The sequence below is a fragment of the Talpa occidentalis genome, unplaced genomic scaffold (assembly GCF_014898055.3).
Source record: "Talpa occidentalis isolate TD23 unplaced genomic scaffold, MPIMG_talOcc4v2.1 talOcc4.2, whole genome shotgun sequence".
Lineage (NCBI taxonomy): Eukaryota > Metazoa > Chordata > Mammalia > Eulipotyphla > Talpidae > Talpa > Talpa occidentalis.
The window spans coordinates 23175979-23181861 of NW_023602073.1; positions in this window are offsets into that span (position 1 = coordinate 23175979).

Here is a 5883-nt window from a genome sequence, read left to right on the forward strand (position 1 = left end):
CGGGAAGGAATGAAGACAGTAATATGGTAATAATATACTTGATTGCCCCCTTGCAGTCAGGTGGAGCCCACCGACCACTGTCCTTCCTGTGGGTCTGGCTTTTGGAGACTCCTGGCTTGGCTCAGTCGCCTGGATCCAGAGGCCTGGAGGATAAGGGAGGGAGGGGAGGGGAGCCCAGTGGCCTCAGACAATCCAAGGCCATGATAAACTGGGAAACTTTTCCAAACTGAGGCTGAGTGTCAGTCTCCAGAGCAGAACTGATGAGGCTCAGGGGAGATGAGGGGCCTCCAAGTTTCCCCTAGGCGGGACAGAATTCATGCAGAGTGAGTATAGGGGAGTTAGAACTGAAGCTTTCTCGTAGGTGGTGGGACTCACTCAAGAGTGAGTGTGGGCACATTCAGAGGCGGGCACCTGAGGGCTTAAGGCTGCTGATAGAAGAAATAGTCGTTTAGCTTTGGGGGCAGGGGCTCCTGATGGGATCCCGACTGGGTCTTGACCACTTTAAAAAAAAAAAGAAAAGATTTCTTTATTTAGAACTGGGGTGTAATCCACTGTGGAGGGGGTGAGAGGATTCACCAAAGACAGTGGGGAGCAGAACAGGCCAATCTACTGAAACAGTGCTGAGGGCAGTGGCAGGCAAGACAGGAGAGGTCTGCTGCACCAGGTAAGTGGCTCCCTGGCAAGCCTGGGATCCAACTTGTGCTATAGTGGCCAGAGATAGCCTGATAGTTCTGTGTTTAACCCCTGCACCACCAGGGAGGCCGCTTTTGTTAAGCAAAAGGCTAGGAATTTACAGATGAGAGGATGGGATTTGGCCATTTTGTTAGTGAAAGAAGGTAGAAGTCTCCCAACTGGGGCACCTGGTGGGGAGAAACTAAGGGGCTGTGACAGGGTCTAATAGGCTCCACAACTGTTTTCCAGAAATGCTGCATCAGGGAGGAGGGACTGCAGCCTTGGTGCTTAATTCCTGTTTGACCTCTGACCTGGCAGGGGCGGGCTTCCCCCAGATGCAAACAGCTAAGCCCCTCACCCCATACCCCAATGCCTAGCCCCAGGGAGCAGGTAGGCCAAAGAGGCAGAGAAGAGGGCTGAAGAGAAGAGGGGAGCAGAACAGGTGGATCTACTGAAATACACTGCTGAGGGGAGCAGCAGGTGAGCCAGTAGAGGTCTGCTGTGCCATGTGGGTAGCTCCTTGGCCAGCCAAGGATGGAACTCGTGCTGCAGAGCCTGCGGACAGCACACAGCTTCATGGTGTTGTATTTAACCTTCCCTGCGCCACCAGGGAGGCCCATATTTAACCTGTTCTTATTTGACAAACATGTATCAATTTTGTGAAGGAATATGGTTCTTCTGTTTCTTCCCAGCTGATTTTTTAAAGAATTGTGAGTTGCCTCTTGCAGAGGGAACAATCAGACTCTCCAAGCTCCTTATGGTTGAGAATCATTTCAAAGGCCCTGGTGAAACTCAGGAATTACTGTTAGATGCCAAGAGCAAATTTCACTAATTTGACTTGTAGATATGAACATAACAGGGCTGAGAAGTTAAGCCTTACATTGGGATACATTTGTAAATGGCAGTTTAGTTTTTTATTTTTTTTGTTATTTTTTATTACTTAATTCATCACCATACATACCCACAATTTTTGTCCCTATAAAGACACCTAAGATCTACTTTTTTTCTTTCTATAACTTTTTTTTTGAGGTGACAATGGTTTATAACACTGTATGATTCATGTGGTAAATTAGGTTCACGATGAGCTGGTTAAGGGAAACAGGTTCCCACATACTTAGATGTATACGATGACACCCCACCCACCCCTGACCACCCACAGTCCTTCACCTTAGACCACCGGTGCCCAACCTGGCTTGTTCTCGACCCCAATACCCCCTGCAGTGTCCTTAGATTTTTAGTCATTTTTTTTTTAAGATTAATTTATTGATGCATACGAGAACTAGGGTAGAGTACAGTGGTGGGGGTGGGGTGAGAGGCTTCACCAGAGACAGAGTGGGGAGCAGAACAGGCAGACTGATTGAAATACACTGTTGAGGGGAGCAGCGGGGAGACAGGAAAGTTCTGTTGTGCTGTGTGGGTAGCTCCCTGCCCTGGAATTGAACTCAGGGCATAGAGGAGATAGTGCTGAGACTTGACCCCAAGACCACCAGGGAGGTCCAGTTAACGTTTTAGAAGGACAGGTTTCTTCGGAAAAGGAGAAAGGAGTAAAGACACAGGTGGGTGTGCAAAGGGAAAAGTTTTGTGCCAAGTAACCCCTGCATAGATACGGGGGTGGGGGTGGATGGGAATGCTCCTAAGCTCAGTTCTGCCTCCTATGCAGGGGAGGTGAGGCCCGTCCTGAGCTTCCTCAACCGGCTTGGGTGCTGAGCAAGCTCTCCAAGCTGCCTGTACATCACGTGGTCTAATGTGACAGGTTACTCCTTGCCGTGATGCTCTGCGCACCCACATCTAAAGCACCGCTTCCTGACCGCCTGTTCTTGGGAGCTAGAGAGAGTTTTTTTAAAAAAAAAAAAAACCACCTGAGCTCTGGCAGAGCAAGTTTGACTTCTGTCTGAGAGGTCAGGACCCCGTCTTGGGAGTTGGGGGCAGGAGGGTCTCCTCTGTCTGCAGAGCCCCAGGGGGCATGTTTTATACTGAGTGTGCTTTGGTGGATGTGGACACCCTTCGGCTATGCTCTTCCTCCAGCGAGTCACGAAGCTTTGCTGACTGCAAGATGCATGAAGAAAGTTAAATATGACCAATTCTCAAGGGCTGTACATTTGTTAGAGAAGAGAGGGCCTCCATGATGATGCAAGGGGTTAAGTGTCAGCGTTATGAAGCTATCCACAGCCACTGCAGCACGAGTTCCATCCGCGGCCAGGGAGCTACCCGCATGGTGCAGGAGACCTCTCCTGTCTCACCCGCTGCTCCCCAAAGCAGTGTGTTTCAATCAATCCACCTGTTCTGCTCCCCACTCTGTCTCTGATGAATGCTCTCATCCCCTGTACCTCTGGCCTGCACCCTAGCACTTCTGTGCGTAAATAAATACATCCCTAAAAAAAATAAAGAAAAAGACAAAACCAGCAGGCTGACCACAGACTGAGGCATCCAGCTGGGGAGGGGGTGTGTGACTGTGGTGCGGGATCACGGGTCATAAGGTGGTGAATCATGGTGACCGGGGATAAGCAGCCTGAGGACCTTCGTAACAACCCTTTGCTCAGTTCTTGGTATGCAACTCAGTCCCTGATAGGATTCTCAGAGCATAGACCGCCATGAGGCAGGATGGACTTGTGAGAGGGGCCCCATGACTGCTGACCCTTTACTCACCCTTGGTATGAAACTACACGACTCACCTCTCAGGATGTAACCACGACCTATCTGACCATGTACAGCTGCCAATGCAAACCCACCCACAACCTTGTAGAAACTGAAGGTGTATAGAAGCCCCACTGCTACAGACTGAGTCAGCACCGGTGCATTCAACCTGCTTCTTGTTAGCCCTGGTGTCCACGTGTCCTTTGTGCCATGTCACATTAGCTGAGTTGATGTCTCACACTTCACATTTGCCTGCACTTGTTGACATGCGTTCAAGTACATGAAGCGTTTGGGAGCAAACCTGACCCATATTCAGTTTAGCTGCTGCGGCTCAGTGTCCAGACAAGATGGTACCTCCAGGCCATAGGCCTCTAGGCCCTGCTGTTGCTACATCCCCACTGCCCTCTGACAAGTATTAACCATATGCAAATTCTCTAGAACTTTTATTTCAATTTTATTTTTATAATTTTTATTTATTTTTAAATATTTTAAGGTTCTAATTTATGCATACAAGAACTGGGGTACAGGCCAGAGGTGCGGGGGGTGAGAGGATTCACCAAGATAGAGTGGGGAACAGAACAGGCAGTCTGACTGAAACACACTGCTGAGGGAGCAGCGGGGGAGACGGGAGAGGTCTGCTGCACCATGTGGGTAGCTCCCTGACCTGAATCAATCTCAGTTCATGGAGGTGATAGCACCGAGACTAACCCCTAGGCCACCAGGGTGGCCCTATTTTAAAATATTTACTCCAGCCCATTCTGATCTAACCAGAAAAACGGGAAGGAATGAAGACAGTAATATGGTAATAACATACTTGATTGCCCCCTTGCAGTCAGGTGGAGCCCACCGACCACTGTCCTTCCCGTGGGTCTGGCTTTTGGAGACTCCTGGCTTGGCTCAGTTGCCTGGATCCAGAGGCCTGGAGGATAAGGGAGGGAGGGGAGGGGAGCCCAGTGGCCTCAGACAAGCCAAGGCCATGATAAACTGGGAAAATTATCCCAACTGAGGCTGAGTGTCAGTCTCCAGAGCAGAACTGATGAGGCTCAGGGGAGATGAGGGGCCTCCAAGTTTCTTCTAGGCGGGACAGAATTCATGCAGAGTCAGTATAGGGGAGTTAGAACTGAAGCTTTCTCGTAGGTGGTGGTATACACTCAAGAGTGAGTGTGGGCACATTCAGAGGCGGGCACCTGAGGGCTTAAGGCTTCTGATAACTTTGGGGGCAGGGGCAGCGGCTCCTGATGGGATCCTGACTAGGTCTTGACGACTTTAAAAAAAAAAAAAAGATTTCTTTATTTAGAACTGGGGTGGAATCCAGAGGTGCAGGGGGTGAGAGGATTCATCAAAGTCAGTGAGGAGCACAACAGGCTGACCTACTGAAACACACTGCTGAGGGCAGTGGCAGTCGAGACAGGAGAGGTCGGCTGAGCCAGGTAAGTGGCTCTCTGGCCAGCAGGGGATCGAACTTGTGGTGTAGTGGCCAGCCATAGCCTGATAGTTCTGTGTTTAACCCCTGCACCACCAGGGAGGCCACTGTTCTTAAGCAAAAGGCTAGGAATTTACAGATGAGAGAATGGGATTTGGCCATTTTGTTAGTGAAAGAAGGTAGAAGTCTCCCAACTGCTGGCACCTGGTGGGGAGAAACTAAGGGGCTGTGACAGGGTCTAATAGGCTCCACAACTGTTTTCCAGAAATGCTGCATTGGGGAGGAGGGGCTGCAGCCTTGGTGCTCAATTCCTGTTTGACCTCAGACCTGGCAGGGGCGGGCTTCCCCCAGATGCAAACAGCTAAGCCCTACAACCCAAAACCCAACCCAAGCCCCAGGGAGCAGGTAGGCCAAAGAGGCAGAGAAGAGGGCTGAAGAGAAGAGGGGAGCAGAACAGGTGGATCTACTGAAATACACTGCTGAGGGGAGCAGCAGGCGAGTCAGGCGAGGTCTGCTGCACCATGTGGGTAGCTCCTTGGCCAGCTAAGAATGGAACTCGTGCTGCAGAGCCTGCGGACAGCACACAGCTTCATGGTGTTGTTTTAACCTTCCCTGCGCCACCAGGGAGGCCCATATTTAACCTGTTCTTATTTGACAAACATGTATCAATTTTGTGAAGGAATATGGTTCTTCTGTTTCTTCCCAGCTGATTTTTTAAAGAATTGTGAGTTGCCTCTTGCAGAGGGAACAATCAGACTCTCCAAGCTCCTTATGGTTGAGAATCATTTCAAAGGCCCTGGTGAAACTCAGGAATTACTGTTAGATGCCAAGAGCAAATTTCACTAATTTGACTTGCAGATATAAACATAACAGGGCTGAGAAGTTAAGCCTTACATTGGGATACATTTGTAAATGGCAGTTTAGTTTTTTAATTTTTTTGTTATTTTTTATTACTTAATTCATCACCATACATACCCACAATTTTTGTCCCTATAAAGACACCTAAGATCTACTTTTTTTCTATCTATAACTTTGTTTTTTGAGGTGACAATGGTTTATAACACTGTATGATTCATGTGGTAAATTAGGTTCACGATGAGCTGGTTAAGGGAAACAGGTTCCCACATACTTAGATGTATACGATAACACCCCAC